Genomic DNA, 18,879 nt, shown 5'->3' on the forward strand with positions numbered 1-18,879 from the left:
AAGCTAATGAGTAATGAGCACTATTAAGGCTTATTTCAAATGTAAAAAATCTTGAGATAATGTACTAAATTGTTCAGAAGGTTGTTTTCTTAGTGGAATGCTACAGGATTTTCTTTAGCCAGCCTGAGTTCCTGCCTTTGTCCCAGTGCCAGTGAAGACGAAGGTGGAAGAATTTCCAGTGTTGCTGAAAACAGGAGGAGACTTCGGCTGAAAACCGGACGAAACTTCGGATCAAGCTAGCTGCCTGCAGAACTTACCTGGACTGTGATTTAAGCTAGCTGCCTGCAGACCTGGACTGTGATTTACCTGGACTGTGAGTTAATCTATTGAGACACTGCTTTACCTGGACTGAGACAACAAACTGTAATCTACAACAAATTGTAACTCGGTATCTTTGCAAACCATGTCATTGCTGGTATAATTTTTCCAAGGGCTTCTTGCATGGAGCCATCAAGTGGCTTGGTATTTTGTATCTTTCCTTTCTGTTTGTAGCAGGTTATTTATGGTGTTTGTGTAAAAACCACTATGGTCCTTATTTAAATTAAACAAAAGGGAGAAATGTTAAGGTCTGTAAACAAGTCAAAATAACACCTAGTATTTTGCCAGGGGAATGTTAGAGTTCGTAAACAAGTCTGGATGGTGCCTGGCAAAATGCCAGAGGGAGTGGTTTGATAAGTAACAAAAGTGAGCCATTAAGTGTGGAGATTCCTTATTGGTTGACTGATGTATCTAGTTTATGCTAATTAAGATAACCTGTGCAAAATCTATAAATACCTCTGTTGTCCTACAATAAACGGCTCCTACTCCTGCTGTATCAACGTACAAGAATTGTTCATCACCCCCGGCAAAATTGTTTGCTGGAAATTCTCTCACATTTAATATGTAATCACAAAGATTGTTAGGTGGCTTTTTTAATTCATCAAAATACACTGATATCCTACAAATATATTCAAATATAATTTATTTATACACAAAATCCTCTCTTCTATATTGAATCATGCAGTAATGTGAACTATAGTCATTTTCTGAATAATGGAACTCCAGATATATCACCTGTCTGTGATTTTTTATCCATTACATAATCTCTACCCATTTTGTCTAGCTTTGGTAATCACTATTCTGATCAGTAATTACATAAGTTTAATATTTTTAGCAAATTATCATCTGCATTTTAGAATTATCTATAGTAATATCTGCTTTTTCATGTCTGATTTCATTGACTCTTGTTTAGAGGAGAGTTTATTATTTTCCAAATAATTAACTGTTTTACTATCCCTTCACACTAATAAAAATTCTATATCATTAATTTCAGATCTTAATTATTTTTTTCCACTTACTGATATTGTAAATACTTCATTCTTTTTTCTAGACTTTTGGTGCATCATTTATTTATATATTTGAAATCATCCTGATTTGTTTATGTAATTATACATTACCTTTGAAAATTCTATATTAATTTTGTTGTGTGGCATCTTGTTCTCAAATTTATAAGCTTCTTAGAAATCTGTTTAATTTCCTCCATTATCTATTCATTATTCATAATACTATTCAAGCTCTATTTATGCAATTCCTACAAGTTTATGGCTATTGATTTCTAACTTCATTCCATAAAACCCCCCCAAAAAATAAGTTTATCTATATTTATATCTATATTTAAAAATATATTGCTCAGACTTGCTTTGTGCTCTAAGTTCTATTTGGGGGATGGTTGCCAAAGAGTTACAGAATTATATGAACTCAGCTCTTGTTTGATGAAATATTTTGCAGATATTTGACAAGTCCATTCGAAACACAATAGTTAATGAATAAAAACTTTTTATTCATTTTATGTTGGAACCCATTTAATAGTGAGGGGAAATAGTCAAAGCTGGTATAGAAATCACCCAACTTTTCATAGTGGGGTCCACTTGTGTCTTTATGTCTAGTGCTATCTGTTTTACACACTTAGCTTCATCAAGATTTGAGGGCATAGATACTCGATATTATTTTGTTTCTTTATATCTTTAATTTCTTTTAAAATTGTGCTTTTTACTCTATATAGTAATATTCTTGCCCTTTGTGATATATTTTGGATTGAAGTTTTCTCTTAAAAATATAAGAATAGCTGTTGCTTCTTACTTTTCATTTCCATTTGCATGAAGTATCTTTTTTTTCTATCATTTTACTTTCAACCTGTGGATGTATAAACTATAAAATGATAATCTTAAAAAGAATATGATTTGGTCTTACTTCTTAATCCACACTAGAAGTCTATGTCTTTCAGTTGAAGAACAGAATCAATTTGCATTCAGTTTCTTATAAAGAGATGTTCACTTTATCCTTTCATTTTGGTTTATTTCTAACTTTTAATACATTTGCTTAGCTGTGCTTCTAAATAACTTTATCCATTCAATTTTTAATTTATTCTTGGTGTATTTGATTATTTTCTGTAATATTGGGTTAGTAATCATGAATTAACTGGGAGTGAATTCATTATTACTTCCTGGGAGAGCTTAAGAGCTATCATTCCAAGCACTCTTAACTTTTAGAATCTTTTCTCCAAAATCAAAGATTATTTTATTGGCTTACCTCTAAATGTGACCTATGGTGTTTTCTTGAGGCTTTTAAAACTATGTCTTGCTCTGTATGTTCAGCATTTTAATTAAAATGTTCTGGAATGAAGTTTTTTTTTTCCTTGACTGACTCTATCTGGATTTCTGTATTCTCTTCTAGCTGGATGTCCATCTCATTTCCAAGATGTAAAAAAAAACCTGATATTATTACCCTGTGCTTTCTTAAGTTTCCTGTATTTATATATTGAGATATACCCATTTGCTAGAATGGTTTGCTCTTCCACAGTTGTTGTTTCTCTTGGGCTATTTCCATTTTACTGAGTCCTGAGCAATCTGTGTATCAGTAGAATTCCTCATTAAGATTATAGTGTGATAACAAGGGAAAACCAGATCATTTGTAACTGCAAACACTTGAGAGAAAAACATTTATTAGTAAATCTATAAAATTATCATTAAAATATTTTATATAACTTCAATAGTTAAAGAGGAAAATGAAGATGACATCCTAAAATAGCTTAAGAAATTTCTTTTAAATGAAGAACAGTTCTTTTCTAAGATATTTCATTTTATCATACAAGAAAATATGACTAATAAGAAAGAAGAGGAAAAGAAAAAGAAAAGAAAAATAGAAATGAGAAGTAAAGGGAGTTAGAGTAAATTGTATAAAGAGAAGAAAATTTATGGAAGTACACAGAGAAGAAAACACAGACAGAGAAACACATGCACACACACACACACACACAAAGCTCACATAATTTATAAAAATATTTGATATATTATAAAGTTGTACTCAATGTATTTATAATGTCAAAATACACTTTTACCATGTATATCTAAAGAGAACAAATAAAAAATTCTCTAACAAAATTACTATAAAGAAAACTACAAAAACACCCTCAAAACCAAATCAATAAGAACAACAGCAATAAAAACAAAAACAGACAAGCAAAAAAGGCAAAAATAAAAAAATAAGAAAATAAGTAAAATTAAAATAAAGGAAAACATAATAAACAATAATCACTGAATAACTAAACAAAACTGAAATCACAAGGAAAAAAACATGAGTATCTTTGGGAGAGAGATAGAAGAAAGAAAACATTGAGAGAGGGAAAAAGTACAAAAATGAGAATGAGGAAAAAAATAGAATTGATTATGCCAATTATTAATTTGAATATTTTTACATAAAAATATAAGCCATCTGTTATAGTTCCTATCTAGAACTTGTGAGGCTGAGGAAGGAGATTGTGGGGCTGAGGTGTTTGTTCCTTGACAACCCAGGCAGACACTGTCTCATAACATAGAGAAAAGGGGGCTGGAGAAGAGTCTCAGCAGCATAACAAATTCTGGGTTCAAACTACACCTTCACAAAGCAGAACAAAACAAAATGAAGCAAAACAAAAAGATAATAAAAAAAACTATCCAAAAATAAAATGGAGAGAGGAAGAAAAGATATACAAAAGAAAAAAAAACTGGAGAAATAAATGATGATGACAGTATAACTGAAAGGGAACGGTAGTTCAAATACCACAAATTATGCATACTATAACCCTAAAAATAAAATGTATAAGGCTTGATTATAGAATATAATATAAAATTGTTTGGGGGGATATAGAAAATCAGTACATAAGTTTATACTAGTGAAAGTACAATGACTCATGACAAAGAATAAAAGATTACAACTCCTTGCTAATGTGTCTGTGATACAGGAAATTCACAGAAGGCCTTGAGGCTTTAGATTACCCCATATATTGGTGTAATAAATTACACAGTCTCTGAGAGGTTTTGGACATGGAGGAAGCAACTTTATCAGTTTTACACTTTTTATTTGACTTGTCTAGTTTAGCCTTCTTTAAACAATTCCCCAAACAGAGGTTTTTACAAGTCTCTATAGCAACCTGCACAGATATTAAAAAAAACCCCACTCTTTTTATGCCATTCCTGGGAGCCTAGAAAGCTTTAGATGTTTGACAGAATTATTAGAGCAATTTCTGTCCTTTTGTTTGCAGCTTTCCTAGTTGGAATAAGAGCTTTGTATACTGTATGAAATATTTTGTCCACTAAAGATTATTACAATCCAACAAAGACTATTAGAACTAAATAAATAATTTATGTAGAGTTGCAGAATACAAACTCTACAATTTCTGTAGAGTTGCAGAATATCAACATGAAAAATTGAGTAATTTTTATACAATAATGATTTCTCTTAGAAATAAGAAAGCAATTCTACTCAAACATATTATATTGTATTATATATACTTATAACAATATACTTATAGCAATATCTAGTTATATATATATATATATATATATATATATTTGAATATTATATGTCCAAATATAACATATAGTTGTTATAAAAATCCAGCAATAAACTAACAAAGGAATTGTACAATCACTTCAATGAAAACTGTAAAACTTCAATTGAAGAAGATATGTAAAAATTGAAAGAACTTCCATATTTATCAGTCAAATAATTAGTATTGTTAATAAATAATTAATATATAAAGATACCTACAGATTCAATATAAGTGATGGGGGATAATAAAAAATTGAAAAGTGAGTAAAAGAAAAACATAAAAATCAAGTTAAAAACAAACATCAGAATTTTAAAATGTTTTTTTAAAACAATGAAAGAAAACAATGGGGAAAAGAGTTACAAATTCCTCCTGTGGGCTCAGAAGGTGTTTTATCCTTGGCTTCTAAGGCTAAATTCTATTGGGAAATGGGAAGTAATGAGTCCTGACTGCAACTTGCTCTATGTCCTCTTAGATCTTGCCAAACCCCCTAGTTCAACCCTGCTATTTTTTTTCACTGAATTTATTAAAGCAGACAATTTTGGAGGTATATTTGCTTCAGAGGTTTTTAGTCTGTGCACCTAGGGGCATGGCAAACATCAGAGCTTTGGGGAAACTTTTCAGGAAGTGAGTTTTGGTGGAAGGTTCCCAGCAGAATGCTTTGTGCTGGCTCTCAAGTTTCTCAGGGGATCTATTTCTGGTAACTAAGCCTGAGTTGATTATAGTAGAAAGATGGAGTGAAAAAGAGTTGCTAAGCTCATAACAGCCATGAAACAGAGTAAGAAAGAGACAGATACAAGAGGTCATTATATACCCTTCCAGACCATGAACCCAGTGAACTACTTCTTCCAGCAAAGCCCACTTCATACAGTATATATTGCTTTCCAATAATGACATCTAATCATTAATCCACCAGTGAATTGATCCACTAATGAGTTAAGGGGCCCTCTTGATTCAAACACTTCCCAGCAGTCTTTTCTATGAAAACTTTTGCTTGGTAGACCAAGACTTAAACTCATGAGAATTTAGGGGACATTTCAATCCCAAAATATTAACAAATACTAAGATGTCACTTAGCTCTCTAAAATACTAGTTATTACAGATAACTAAAGTTTAATTATTTGATCAAAGTATCTTTGTTGTGTGGCTAATTTAGGGTGTCCTGGATTTTATGACTGACTCCCAAAGGAAGAAAATTATTTTTAAAAAGAAGGAAAAGAGAATGATTCTGACCTTTAAAAATTCACTAAAGTCATTTCAGGAAAAGATGAAATTATTAATAATGAACACTTATCTGTCGACTTATGTCTTGATCAGAAGCAGCTAACAGTTATGAAAACAGATCCTGAATGGATGGAAAATCTTCTCTGCATACCCTGGTGCTGAACAGTTGCATGAAAGCTACTGCAGAAATGAATACAAAACTCCGTGATACTGGGCTAGGAACATGCTAAGGATTCTAAGAGCTGAAATTGACTAAAATTAACTGAAACTTACTACTGAAATCTCCTTCTGGATGTTGCCAAACTTTAGAGTTGACTTCAGAACTCCAAGATAGTTAAAACAGATTGTGACAGCTCAATCAAGGGAGGGAGACAAATTACTGGCATGACTTTGCCAATTCCCCTCTGGGTCAAAAACTTTTAATACTAATTTTCCAGATTGTCTGATATTATCCTAGAAAATTTTGCTATTTGAATTTTGGAGTTCATTCATCGACTTTTTAGAAACTGTACACACCTTGAAAACTGATGCTTATTTTCCAGCAGGGCTGAGTTAAGGACAAGACACACAACTGACCTGGTTCCATCATGGGCACTACAGTTGACATCAGCACCATACATAAGAAGGTGTTGCACAATTTGGAGCCATCCACCCGTGCAAGCTTCATGTAATGCACCATAACCTGCATTGTCTTGATGACTCACATCACAAATCTTGTTCTCCAGGCAGTACAAGACCACTTCCTGCAGGAAAGGAGTAGGAGAACACTTTCGGATCATTCACAATGAACTCTGTTACCACCTTAGTGTCTGAATAGTGTCTGCTCTCAAATATACATACCCTCAGGCTCAAACCCTCACTGTGGCTTGCAAAAGCCATGGACACTTGCATGATGGGAAAACAGTGGTCTCCACTGGTGATGAAACCAGTAAAGTCTAGGGCTCTTTCTGCTTGCTCCACTGTCCCAGCTGCTTGGTCCTGGGTGTTTAAGGTTTCATCTATGCAACTCTCCTTTACTCCTCTATAAATATGATATAAATATGAGGACGAAAACAGAACCTAAGAGAACTATTTAGAATATACAATTAGAATCCTTCAAAATCCTTTACCTCAAGTCTTGCATAGTAAGTGCAAGTGATAAACCTAAGTGATACATTATCAATTACAAGAGCAACTCATTCTCATTTAGTAGGAGGCAATGGATGATAGCATAAAGTTCCATGAAAGTATGGATGACAGCTGGGCACAGTGGTACACATCCGTAATCCCTGCAAGTTGGGAGACTGAGGCAGGAGAATCATGAGTTCAAAGCCAGCTTCAGCTACCACGCAGCACTAAGCAACTTAGTGAGATCCTGTCTCTAAATAAATTACAAAAAAGTGCTAGGGTTGTGCCCCAGTGGCTAGGCATCCTGAGTTAATCCCTAATACCAAAAAAAAGTATGGACAAGTGTTTCCCAATGAAAAATTAACTAAGTTGAAAATCATTCTTCAAATTAGAGAGGGAGGCATGTAGCAGCTTGGCTAGTATATCACATGCCTAAAGGTTGCGAGGCAGGAAAATGTGTGTTTTTATAGTGGGGTTAAAGAGAAAGTTTTCTCTATGTTCTATAGATAATCCTTCAGGTACTCTCATCTTTTACTTGTCTCACTTGCTCCACCTGGGCTAAATGAACATAATAATTTCACCTGAGTTTATGTTAATGACAGGAATCTAATGAAGAGTACTCCAGATTTTGCACATTTATAGACCCAAGTAAAGCAAATCTATCCTATACCTTTTCAAAATACATTTTGTGTAAACCTTTTGTTTTAGAACCTCTGTCAGTTTACTTCTTTAGTTTCTTAAAATATGAAGGTAGGTAAGGTGGTACATGCCTTTATAGTGCCAACAACTAAGAGACAGGGAGGGAGGATCACTTGATCTCAGGATTTCTAGACAAGCCAGAGACATCTATTATCACATGCACAAAAATAATAATAGCCACAAAAAAAAACCAAAGAATGCAAGCTACTACTAGTTGTACTGGTGTTGAACATCAGTTATCAATATGTCATGCTGATTCAAGTAGTAATAGTAGGCACTTAAACATAAATTAGGGAGGTAAAACAGTATGTTACAGAATGCTTTTATCTGCACTCAATTCTTCTGTAAACCTTCCTGCTAAAGCAATAAAGTTCTTTTTTTAAATATTTACTTATAAGTTTTAGTTGGACACATTATCTTTATTTCACTTATTTTTTGTGGTGCTAAGGATCGAACCCAGGGTCCTGCACATGCAAGGCGAACACTCTACCACTGAGCCACAATCTCAGCCCCAATAAAATTTCGATACACATTTAATAAGAACTTGTCCCAGTAAGTGGAGAGTACCTTGTTTAACGTTTGTTGTTGTTGTTGTTGTTTACCTTAGTTCAGGCATTTTTAAACAAATAGCATACTATACAACCATAAAAGAAGTTACACTATCCTATCTTCCTACAAGTCATGATCCATGAAAGCTGTTAGGTTCTTTGAACAGGATTAAGCAGTGTGTGCCCAACAAATAGTCCATTCAAGAAGGAGGCACTCCATGGTTTACACTGGACCTCCCTTTGTGAAAACTCTTAAAGTACTCATGTGATAGGGTTCCATCTGCCATTCGTAAATGTGAGTTCTGAAGTTCCTTTCATGTCCCTTATAAGACAGGGTGGTCGAATAGGAATTTTTACTTGGGTGCTAACTACAATGTTCCAGCTGATGCCCATAAACCTATGGCTTCACACTGGCAAACCTGGATGCTGAGTCTCAGTGTTTAAGGTTAACATGGCAGTTACCTTCCACAGCCAGAGACAGTGGTACATACCTATAATACCAGGGGCTTAGAGGACTGAATCAGGAAGATAGCAAGTTCAAAGCCAGCCTCAGCAATTTAGTGAAGCCCTAAGCAACTTAGTGAGACTCTGTCTCTAAATAAAATACAAAAAGACTAAGGCTATATCTCACTGGTTAAGCATCCCTGCATTCAATTCCTGGTACCCCAAAAGAAACAAAACAAAAAGGCATGACCATGGAAGCCTTTTTTCCTATGGTCTTCAGTTTTAAGAAAACAAAATCCTGTGAGTTTCAGGATACCTGTCCAGAGCACTGGTGTCCAGGATACCATATTATGCAGTTGTATTTTAGCAGGTCCTGACTTGCCAGACTTGAGTTACAAGATAATGAATTTTGTGCCATAGTTGGGCTAAAGCCTTTATATGTGACTTTAATATTAGTTAAGAGTGCTACTGACTTTTAGAGAATGGAAAAAAAAAACTGTGGTAACCCAACAACAAGTTAACCTTTGTGCTAGGGCCTACACTGATTCAAATATACTCCTATCACAGAACATTCTCATTTTCCCAAATGACTTTCTCATATTAAACCACAGTAATATTAAACTACAGTAATACATGGTTTGAAAAAAAAAAGAATTATTTCCATTCCTTGCTTGGGGAAATTGAGACTGAGAGGTTTAAACCCAAATTAAAAGGTACATAGAGTATGAGAAAGGTCTCATAGGAGTTTTCTTGTTCTCAGTACCTGATTTGTTAAGTATTCAAAGTCTCAATCAGCTATGCCTACCAGAGGGAGACCATCTGGTCATGTCCAGAATCTATTACACAATAATAATCTCTGGTAGGGGTCAAGCAGGCTAATTATGCTCTTCTAGCTTAGAGGTGATAGGCATTAATGCTGCCTATTGCTGTCACCAACAGTGGAAAAGGTAAAGAGACTCAGTACTCTCTCCTCCAATGTATTTCCTGACATTGTTTTTATTATTATATTAGTGTAGCAGAGTTAGACATAATAATGGTATTCATTCTGACATATTCATACATGAACATAATTTATTTCTTATCCATTCTCAGGGTTTTACCCTCCCACTCTCTCTGACCTCTACTCTATATTCCTCTACTCTATTGGTCTTCTTCTATTAACATTAATTTGGCACATTAATAATTTAATTTAATTTATTAAAAAATAATCATACATGAATGAATGAGAGTTGGTCAGTTTCACTCAAATCTCTTTTCTCTATGGTAATAGTCTCCCTTCTATTTGCATGGGATCTCCTTTTCTTAATTTCTATTTCCCACTGCCTTCCACCTATGAGAGAACACATTCCATTGATAACTTTCTGAGACCAGCTTATTCACTTAGTATGTTATAATCCAGTTCCATCCATTTACAAGGAGGTGTTATCATTTCATTTTTCTTAATGCTGAAACTATTTTTTCATATTAGTAAAACTGAAGGTATACTTACTCATTTCCAATTAGAATCCAATAGTTTTGAGAAATCTATAGCAACTGGCTATAAATAAAATGTCTCTAGCTGAAATTATAACTGTGAAGTCCATAAACACAGCATTGTTAATAAAATAGCTTACTACCTTTACTAAAAATTTAATTTATCCAATTCATAGGAAATTTAGTCATCATTACTAATGCCCAAATACAATTGAATAGGCATACCTTTAGAAAGAAACCAGCCCTATACTAAGAAGGAAAATTTTGATCATACCAATTCAGAGAAGCTATATCATATATACCCAGAAAAGAGGGGAAATTCAAGACTTAACAACTGGAAAAGCCTAAAAAATGCTCAAAATATCATTTGATTACACATGTAATCTAAGTAAGCAGTAAACAATAATGGCAAATATCAATGTAACAAAATCCTCCCAGAGCTTTGCACTCTTTCCAGGTTAAACCAATTGTCACTAATCTTTAAAAGCTTTGAATTGTCTCTTCTGACCCACCCTCATTCCCATAATTATTTCTGTATAAAAAATATGGATATCTTCCAGAGGGATGAGGCCAGGATATTTTAAATACCTTTTTTTTCTTTTTGGGAGCCATGAAAGTTGTCAAAATAAAAACTGCTTGTCAATAGTGACAAAAAAATTCAAAAAGAATGTTTTTATTCCTGATTTCCTAACAGAACAATAGAAGACTTGGCCAGCAATAGAAGGTTGCACTGAGACCCTGCATCCTTACACAGTTAGTACTTCTTCAAGGATTCTTACCAACAAATGCCTCTTCAACATCTGGATTGACACCAAACTTTTTATTAATCATTATGACAAATTGTATTGTGTAACTGTCCTCTAGCTTTATGAACTTCTTCCAGGCTCAAATTGTTTAAAAATGCTTACAGTTTAATATGCAGAGTTTTCTATCTTACCACCTGCCTCTTCCGTAACCTTACAATGATACACTAACCCTAAATAAGTATCATTCTTGGAAGAATCTCTGACTTATCTTACATCAACATATTTGAGATATGGGTGTGGGATCTAGAGCTACCACTCCCTTTGGAAATAGCTACTCTTGGGATCTGGCAAGGTATCTAGATACATTTTACCTTTCTATTATCCAGTGCATTAGTTTCCTGGAGTGTTTTAAATCAATTTTCCTTTTTATGATGAAGACCCCTATGAATTTTATTTGAAAAGGCTTACAATATGTGCTTAAGAATAGCAAAGGTGAGTTTCCTTAAGACAGTCTTCTGAGTGAGTACTTCTAGTTGTTTTTAACTAAAGCATTTGTTTTCTGACAGGAAAATAAATAAACTAGGCATATTAATAATGATCAACATAAAGAAAGTATTATGATAAGTGTAATAAGCCAATCCCAGTAAAACATAGGTAAAATATTTTCTCAATATATGCATGCTTACCCACAACAAAGAGGGAGAAAAATAGAAGTTCAGCAGATTATAAAAAAATTAAAGGGAAGGGAGGTAAATGGGAATAGAGAGACAGCAGAATGACTATGATATAATTCCTATGTACATACATATTGGGACCTGGCAAGATATCTAGATACACCATAGTGAATACACGACCGTGAATTTCACCATATGTATATATCCCCAAGACTGAGGTTGTGGTTAGAATAAGTTATACTCCATGTATATATAACATGTTAAAACACATTCTACTATCATATATATCTAAAAAGAACAAACAAAAACCTCATATAATTTAAGACTTGAAGTTATGACATTAATTTTGTTATTCAAGGTTACTTAGGAATTTAATTTATCAGACAGTTCTAGATTAAATGTAAAAGGTCTAGGTGTTTTATATCCACTATATATTTGGGTCATTTAATACATATGATTTCTAAAATTCTGAAACAAAAAAAAAAGGAGAAAAAAGGTTAAAAAGACTTTTCAAAAATCTGCCATAGGGAAAGCTTTACCCCCAAATAGTATAGTCACACTATTTAGAAATAAGAGAAGTTGACCTCAACTTGTCCCAGTTGGTCAACTGTTTCATTTGCATCACTATATTCCTATTACATAATCAAAATTCTAAAATGACAGCTACTCATTTATCGCCTATGTGTACATGTTGTGTACATTGTGCCTACATGGAAGACTTCCCTAGTAGTTTTTTTCATGGTGGCCATCAGAGAGGATCTATAAATTAAAATGATAAATCCAAATGCCTCTTATTCACATTATAATTTTTGTGTAATAAATTAAGTGATTTCTGGGGCTAGGGTTTTGGCTCAATGGTAGAGCACTCACCTAGTAAGTGTAAAGACTAGCGTTTGATGCTCAGCACCATATCAAAGTAAATAAATAAAATAAAGGTATTCTGTCAATTACAACTAAAAACATTTTTTAAAATAAATTAAGTTGTTTAAAATTATTGGTAAAATAAAAATTTCCTTTATAATTGTTTACATATACTTATTTTTGTTATATGTTTAAGATCATTAAAAGAGTAACTTTGACTTTGGCTCTAATATTCAGACAAAGCATAATGCCATATACAGTGCTTCCCCTTAATTTTTGGATTTCTCCTTTGACAAGTAAATTAAATAATGAATATGCATCCATAATAATATATATAATTTTTAAATTTGCTCTCTTTTATGTATACAATTGTGCTGATTGGGTCCATTAGTCAGAGCAGTGAAAAAAAACTGACTAAAACTACCTCAAAAAACAAAGCAAAACAAAAACCCTAAGGAATTAACCAACAAAAAAGACCAAGAACACCTACAATGAAAATTACTGAACACTCTATAGTGAAAATTACTGAACACTAAAGGAAGTAATTGAAAAGGCCTTAGAAAATGGAAAGACCACCCATGTTCTTGAATGGGCAGAATTAATATTGTCAAAATGGCCATAGTACCAAAATCACTAAACAGATTCAATGCAATTCCCATCAAAATTCCAATGATGTTCTTCACATTGGAAATGGAAAATGCAATTATGATATTCATTTGGAAAAATAAGAGCACCCGAATAGCCAAAGCCATCCCTATTGAGAAAAAGGAGAGCAGGAAGCATCACAATACTGGAACTCAAATTATACTACAAACTTATCATAAGAAGAGTATAACACTGGCACCAATGAGACATGAAGACCACTGGCACAGAATAGAATACACAAAGAAATACCCATATAAAAAAGTTGTCTCACTAGTTTGTCTAATTTGTGGCATTAGACAAAGGTGTCAGAAACATACTTTGCAGAAAAGATAGCATCTTTAATAAATGGGGATGGAAATCCATAGGTAGTAGAATGAAATTTAGCTCCTATCTATCACCATGCATAAAACTCAACTCAAAAGTGGATCAAATACCTAGGTATATACCAGAAGCCCTATATCACCTAGAAAATAAATAGGTTCAACATTGCAACATATCAGCTTAGGACCCAACATCCACAACAAGACTCCTAAAGAAGTTAGAAATAATCAATGACCAAGACTGGATGAAACTAAAGTTTCTTCACCGCAGAGAAAACAATCAAGAGCATAAAGAGAGCTGACAAAATGGGAGAAAAATCCTTCCCACCTACACCTCAGATAAAGCATTAATCTCTAGAGTATACAAAGAACCATTTTAATTAACACCAAATAAATCAAATAACCCAAACAATAAATAGAAAAAGACACTTCAAAAAAAATGAGTAGTCATTATATGAAAAATGTTCAACATCTCTAACAATTAGAAAAATGCAAATTAAAACCAGTCTGAGATTTTCCTCTCACCCCAGTCAGAATGGTAATTATCAAGAGTAAAAATAACAATAAACAAAGGCTGAGAATGAGGGCAAAAGGGTATACAGATACATTTCTGGTGGGACTACAAATTGGAAACCCTATCTGGATAGCAGTATGGAGATTCTTTAAAAAAATAGCAACAGAATCACCATTTGACCTAAATACCATTCCTTGTTGTATATCCAAAATGTTAAATCAGCATACAACAACAACAGAGCCTGAGCAATATTTTAGCAGGACAATGCAAAACATTTAAGATATGGAACCAACATAAGAGTCTTTTATCAGATAACTGGATAAGGACAACTTTATATTCATAATGCAGTATTTACATACAAAAGAATGACTTCATAAAATCTGTGAGTAAATGGATGAATTTTGAGACTATTATTTTCAGACTATAAAGTGAAATAAGCCAATCCCCCCAAATGAAAGGTTGAATGTTATCTGATATGTGTAAGTTAACATACAATGAGGGGAAGGATGGGTTAGATGTTCAGTGGAGTATGTAAAATGGAAGGGAGTAGATAAATGAATGAATGGAAGGGAGGGGAAATGTGACAAGAAAAGAAGTAAAATAAATCTGAGATTATTTTCCTATATACATATACAAATATTCCACAGTTAATCTCATCCTCATGTACATCCACAATAAAATAATGTAAAAATTATGAATGGGAAAACAGCAGAATTATCTAGAGGAAAGGGAGTGGGGATTGTAAAGGGGAGAGGAAGAGTGATACTGGAATTTGAATTGAATTATATATTTTCCATGCTTCTTTAATTATGCCAAAATGGATTCTATTAACAGGTATAACTAAAAAGAACCAAATATAAAGGTTTGATGATATTGATTATTATCTTGTTATATTATGCAATAAAAGTAACAAGTCAAAATTTCACCATGACTATGGTTGAATCTTTTCCACTCTTTGGTTCTTTTCTAAAAACATTTGTAATCAGATTCTAAACATATGAAAAAAATTAGCCAATGTTAATAAGCCAAAGGTCAAATAATCTGATATGTGGATGCTAATACCAATAATGGAGGGAGAAAGAACACAAGTTTAGTGGATTAGACAAAGGAAAATGCAGTGAAGGGAAAGAGATGCGAGTAGGAAAGACAGTATAATGAATATGACATAGCTTCCATATCTGTATTCATCTATGAATACACCACAGTGAATCTCACCATCATGTACCTCTACAAGCCTGGGATCCTAATTAGAATAGGACATATTTCATGCTTATATAAATATATCAAAATACAGACTTCTGTCAACAATATTTCATTACTAAAAAGAATAAATAATAATAAAAGACATAAAAATAAAACAAGAAATCTAATGTTTTTCTGTATAAATTCATTCTATTAAAATTGATTTTCTTTGATTAATTTGATAAAGATTATTATAAATATAGACAAATGTATCTTCTTAGAATTAGTAGTTATACAAATTGGATTTATTGTGTTGTTGGTTTTAGTCAGTATTCTCTTTAAAACTTTTACTGAAAGTGAAATAGTTTTCAAAATTCTATATAAGCAAATCCCCTAAAAAATAATGCCAATGTTTCCGACAATAGTAAGCATCACCTAGAGAAATAGAGCTGAACTTAACAACACACTCAGGTAAAAAGTGGCCTGAAAACTCTACTATCTAAATTACAAATGTGTCTAGAAGAATTTTGACTCTGACTCCTGATCACTGGTCAATATGCCTCTCTTTTCTTGGTTCAATGCAGGATCATATTTTAGCAGTAACCAGCATACTTTCATTTATCCCATACCTGAACACAGCACAGTAGATCATCCTGTTTTCTACAAAAAAAAAACTCTGATAAAAAGGGATTATAAATCAATGTGAAACTGAGCAAAAATCAAAATGGGACTGCTAGTATAAACTCTCACAAATAAAATATATAAACACTGTTCTTACATCGACCATTATCATTTCATAGTATATGATGCACTCTTCCTCATTTTGTTTTTCAAACAAAAAAACAACCTCAACCTCTTTAAATATGCTTACAGTTTAATATGGCATACATTCTCCAATGCAGTGCTCTGCTAAAGCCAAATAAAATTACTCTTTGAACAACCTATTTTATTTTTGACTGACATCAGTATACCTCTGACAAATAGGTGGTGGGAAAGTTACACAGGGTTAGAGTGAGTAATCTATCTCAAGGATATTTTGAAAGACTAAAAGGACAAACCCACACTGAGTAGGTCATGAAGAGAAGCCAAGTCCAAGTGCTCTATAGCTAAGCTATTATAGTCTTGCACCAAATTGGTAGAAGTAGCAACATCTGAGGGAAGATGCTGAGGATACTGTCTCAGACAGACACCACTCAGGTATGCCCCTTTTCCCACCTCTAATTGCCTGAGCCCTAACAATGTCCACCTACTTCTTAGCTGCACCCCCCACACACCCACTTTCAGAACTCCCATGCACAAATAAGCAACAGCACAAATAGAGCTGGTGGCTTGTTTTGATAATCAGAATTGACATAGGCACAGTGATGTCACTCTATAATCACAGATTACTGAGGCAAGAGAATTACAATTTTGAGGTTAGCCTCAGCAATTTAACAATGTTGTGTATGTGAGTCAGCCATGAACAGGGGAGTAGGGAAGGACCAGTTAAGGTATACTAACTTACAAAGAAATTAACATATTAAAGAGAGTGCCCAAGTCAAAGGAGATAAGCAGGATAATAAAGAATTTTATCAAACTGGGCAAAAGCAAAAGAAAGTTATTTCAAAAGGAAAGAAATCTAAACCATAAAACTCTCTGCTACAGAGATATTCAAGGACAAATCAGTAGAAAAATGGCTTTATTCAAAGTCAATTTGGGGGAAGATGAAAAAAAAATCATTGTTTCAAAAGTTCCATCTCCAAAAGGCAAGAAAGAGAGTTTTAAAAAGGTTCTGGGGAACATTTTGATAAAAGACCTAATTTCATGTTTTGATCAGGTTTTTCACTTCTAGGAACTTCATAGGATTTAACACCTGAGTTCTGGAGCATTTTGATCCTGACAAAGAGAGCAAATAACTGCAACTTTTCATTTTAGAGAAAAGGACCCAGATGTAGTCTTTAAAATATCCATGATGTTATAAGACCCACATCAACCTCTCTGAGGAATACATTCAGTCTGCCCCAAACATGTATTTTCCACCATTCTAATAAAAATAAACTCTGCTTGCTACTATATGCAACTCATTTGAAATTCTTCCTATGAAACTCCAAGAACTTGAGGCTGAGAAACCATGCAATTGCTTGAGTTCTGTGGGATGTTACTCTCCAACAGCAAGACAGTCAGCAACTTAGAGGACCCTGTACCAAAAATTAAAAAAAATAGAATTGGTGACGTAATGCAACATTAAGGTGTCTCTAAATTCAGTTACCAGTGCAAAGACAGGCAGTGGGAAGAAACCCAATAGGTTCATTTAAAAAAGAAATCCCCCAGTTATCAGCTTGTAGATTATATTAGATTCTACCAGACGTAAGTGCACAATAGTCTCCCTTCCTGGATATAAATAGAATATCAAAAAGACTTTCTTTTCACATAAGAACTGAATAGACCACCAGAATCCAGTTAGAGGGGGACTGACAATAACAGCTTGCTGGATCCGGTGATGTGAAGGGGGTGGGTTTTTCTTTCAAGTCCCTCTCCCTACACATTTCCTCCACCTAATGCCCTCACCATCTACCTACAGCAGCAGCCACTAGATGCCAGGAGCTTCTGAATCTCTGAGGCACTCATAAACACACTCACCTCATATCCAAGCCAGGCAGCCCGCTGTAGCAGGGTCTCACCAGCGTTCTTATTGACAACAAGTTTCCGTGTTTCTGGTGGCATGAGGCAAGACTGGGTGGTCTCCTTACAGGAACTTGAGCATGGAAACTCTATGGATTGGAAAATTGGCAGCAGTTGTTTCAAGTGATCAAAAGGTTTCTGTTCCTGTTTACCAGGTGCAAGATCACAGTGCAAATAGGGCTCCAGCAGCTTTCTGAATCTTTGGACAGTCACCTAATATGAAACCAGGAAATACAGTTAAATCTGTGACTTTCTAACATCTACCACTTCCCTCTCCTTTTTCCCAAGTGACAAGACTGTGTGGAAAAAAAAGATTTTTATTCTTCCCGAAAGTGAGACATTAAAGTTGCACAGATTGAGGTAGTTTAAACACTAAGAGTTTGCAGTTTTACCATTATTCAGGAAAAAGTGTGGAGTTATAATTTACAGGTGGTCTAAAAAAAGATTAAACAGAAAAGCTTTATCCTTGAGAGTAACCAGGAAGGGGCAATGTTTAATATGCTTAATAATGGGACAAGAGTTAAGATACCTTATTGTTAGTATTCTCCACGTTGTAGTCCTCTGCCAGGGGTAAGCTCTGCCTAGGATCCTGACATATCAAGTGCTTGGTTTTACACAGTCTCTTCCCAGATGGTTTCTCACTCTTGTCAGAGTACTTCTGCAGCAGGGAGGCAGACAGGCAGTCCTCTTCTTTATGAATGCATAGATCATCAGGATTTTGGCTTTCTTTACATTTCTGCTGTTTGACATGTGGCCATCTGAAGATTGGCTTAGCCTATCTCTTGTCATTTGCATTTTTGGATAAAAGGCACTGTATAGGCAGAGATCCAGATAACACAGGCAAGCCTAAACAGTAGAGGAGACAAGTATGTTAGAGGGAGGTAAAGAAGAACTAAACATTACACAACCAAAGCCAGTGAGGAAATAAAAGCACA

General features: G+C 34.0%; 1 pseudogene; it reads right to left on the reverse strand.

Annotated features, from left to right (window-relative positions):
- LOC144372157 (BCL-6 corepressor-like) overlaps positions 1 to 18,879 on the reverse strand; it is a 45,864-nt pseudogene that overhangs the window by 10,321 nt on the left and 16,664 nt on the right.

The sequence above is a fragment of the Ictidomys tridecemlineatus genome, chromosome Y, assembly GCF_052094955.1.
Source record: "Ictidomys tridecemlineatus isolate mIctTri1 chromosome Y, mIctTri1.hap1, whole genome shotgun sequence".
Taxonomy (NCBI): Eukaryota; Metazoa; Chordata; class Mammalia; order Rodentia; family Sciuridae; genus Ictidomys; species Ictidomys tridecemlineatus.